Consider the following 3,504-nt stretch of genomic DNA (forward strand, 5'->3'; position numbering starts at 1 on the left):
CCCACAAGAAACAAGGTAAGATGCTTAGTCCATTCTAAGGTTCAACTTAAAACTAGACAAGCAAACAACCGGATAAAATCTTTTGTTGCTTTTGCGACACATTTACTCGATAAAACCTTGAAATGCACAAGTGCTCGCGGGTTCGAAAACACCGCTCTGATACCACCGTTGTAACGCCCCCGAACCGTCTTATGACCACGAAGGCCATCGGAGAGCCACGGGACGCCACTTGCAGAATTGCACTGAGGTGATCCGGTCGAGGGACGGAAGCTGCAGACTTCCCGACCGGTCCTCCCTGGCACAACTCCACCCGCAACCGAGGTTACTTTGGCTTTATAACCCTCGCGACCTGGTGCGTTGTGTTAGCTCGGACAAGGCCGAGTATCATTTGCAACTTGCCATGTTTTCCTGAAAACCGAATATATTACTTTAACAAAATATTACATTGTAAATAAGTCATTAAAGCGATATATAAAGATAGTCGGAAAACTTTACAGTAGTCGTTTAAGAAAATACATAGGGTTTTACAAAGAACACAAGAAAAATCCTATCTGGTGCCCTAACGTTTGCTCTAGCTCTAGACTCACTTAGGCTTCCCTGCAATACCAAAAATAATATCATGAGTAATCTAAGATTACTCAGTGAGTCTGGGTACCCCTTTCTCTTAAACAGGATTCTACTTTTCCCCAACCCGACTACCCCGTCAAACCAAGAAAACATGCAAGTCAACAAACTTAGCAAGTTATCAAAGCTACGCAACAAAAACCATAGCGGAAGCAACTTAAACCACACACAAGCGAGAGAGGTTAGATCCATACGACTCGACTCGATGATCTAGACTCGCTATACACATTACAAGACGACTAAAGAACACTTTAGACTCTTGACCCATACGCGAGTCATAAGGACAATCTAGGGTAAAACAAGGGACACTCGAATTACCTAGACTCCTTTGCCTATCAAACCAACATAGACATCTAGAATACTACAAAGATCGCTTGGAATACTCTAGACTCTTTCCACCTAAGGGCCCTCGATAATCTGTTCCGTTCCATACCATCCCCCATGCAGAGACCACAAAGGTCACCAGCAATGAGCCCGCAACTTAGCTACATCGTCATGTAGCGGTCACGCTAGTAGCTAGCTAGCCGTGACAGTGTCCCCGCGTGAGTGGTCGTCGGGAACTCACACGTGACAACCGCTTATGGAACAGAAAAATCGACTCACTATTCTAGCTAGACCCGAGAACCAATTTCAAGATGCTAAGCTAAAATAAAACACACAACACAATTTCAAACATTGATAAATCAAGCACATATCAAGAAATCAATCAAGAATACCACATGAATTAATCAACAAGAAGCAAGAAATATATTTCAAGCAACTTAAGATTATTCTACATGCATGCAACCAATTAAGCAACTTAAGCAATATCAATGCAACAAGTCCTAATATGCATGCAACCGTTTGATTTAACCGTTTAAATCCTTAAGTCCAATTACGCATGCAAGACCATTTGATTTAACTCTTAAATCCTCTTAGTCCAATTAAGCATGCAAGTTCATTTAAGTTAACCGTTTAACTCCTTTAAAATTCATTTAAGCATTCATGCTAACCTCACATGAATTTATGCAATAAACTTTCAAATGAACTTAGCAAATTTAATCACGCATGCAACCAATTTTAAGCAAGAAATATTGCTAGTAAATTCACTAAGTCTCGTCATGCATGCAATCATCTTAACCAAATTTTAGGTGAGTCCAAATTACTTAACATGCAAATTGTTCATTTTCACATGGTGATTATAACTTGAATCCTACCATATTTGCATGCATCAACTTTTAACCGAAACTACATGCATCTACTCTGCATGCCTTACCGCAGATTCACCTTTTCACGCGTTCGTCGATGATTACCGGACTTCACCGCACCACTCGATCAGACAGTCTTCACGTCGATAGCTTCCCGCTTCTTCGACCGTTCTCTTTCTCAACTTTACTCGATCAAAACCCGTGTCTCACCTCTTGGTTTTTCTCCCGATCGCAACCGCTTCTTTTCTCGACCGTTTCAACACAACACCTTCGCTTCTCAATCTTCGACACAAACACTCTCGATCTCTCTCTTGCTTTTCTCTCCTTACCCCTTTTTGCCTTGTGCGGAAATGAGAAGAGTGAAGCCTTATTTATAGAGAGTTTGGGCAGCGGGATTGGCCAATGCATGAAGAGTTATCACTCTTCCTTAGTTGCTATTAGAGCATAGCTTAACACTTGTGAGGATCTCAACCTAGCCACCTTGATTTCCACTAACTCTTACTTGAATTCTTTAATCCTCCACTAAGCTCCACTATCTCCTCTTGATTAAATAATTCCCGCTAACTCCACTTGATTAATTTAATCTCCACTATCTCCATATTATTTGTGCATGAAATCTGATTGGTCAGATTTTTGAGAAAATAAAAATTTTATTTTTCTCGGCCAAACTCGTCTCTCGGTCGACATTCCTCGGCATCCCTCGTCTCTCGTCTGACGTTTCTCGGTAAAACCCGTCTCTTGGTTGACGTTTCTCGACAGAACCCGTCTCTCTGCATTCTTCGGTCTCGCCCAGACGCTCCTCTCGGCAATTCCCGGACCGTATCGGTTCTCCCGATAGTTCTCTGACACTCTATTCTCAGTCTCTCGGACTTCCGGTATTCCCCGGACTACTTTTTTTTCGGCTTCTCGGTCAATTTTCTCGACCCCTCGGACAATTTTCTCGACCATCCCCAACCTTCTCGATTTTCTTCGCTCATCTTGATCTTTTTCCGGACATTACCCGAACATCCCTTGGACGTCTCGGTATTCTTCCTCGGTACTTACTTGACTTTCCCGCGGATGCCGTTTCTGCATAAACCATTAATTTTTTGTCGATCTTCAGGCCTCGATCTCACCTCCGGTCACTCCAGTCTTGGCTCGGCCATTTCTCGACTCACGAATATTTTCTCGGACTTCTTCTGGTCATTCTTCCTTGTTTTACATCTTCTTTCTTTTTGAGTCTTTCTCAAGTCATTTCTTTGAATTTTTATTTTGGGATTTTTACCCTTGGTGAGGGTTGTTACAGTACCAGTGCAGGCTTCAGTTGTACCGCATGTGGCGGGGTGCGGCCGAGGACTGCAGATGTTGACGACTTTCTTTCTTATGTTAGGATGATGGAGCAGTTGTAGATGAGAGATTCTTTCTCTAGTGGTATCGATCCTAGAGAGGTGGATAGGTGGACATATGCAGTTGGAGCAGATATTTCTCTGTTTGGTGGTTAATCCAGTTGGATATTAGAAGTTGAGTGGGCAAGTGTAATATTGCAAAGTTATACTCGGACCACAGGAGGTACTGTTGGTCAGGAGATGTTTATAGTCTTTAAGGATTGTTGCTCCTGAGAGGATGGTGGTTCCTGAGGGGATGAGTAGTTCCCCTGATACCGAGATCTTGAAGATTGTGGTCCAAGAGTGAGACGGTATAACTCGAAGATGCT

The sequence above is a fragment of the Camelina sativa genome, chromosome 5, assembly GCF_030686135.1.
Source record: "Camelina sativa cultivar CO46 ecotype springtype chromosome 5, ASM3068613v1".
NCBI classification, from domain to species: Eukaryota; Viridiplantae; Streptophyta; class Magnoliopsida; order Brassicales; family Brassicaceae; genus Camelina; species Camelina sativa.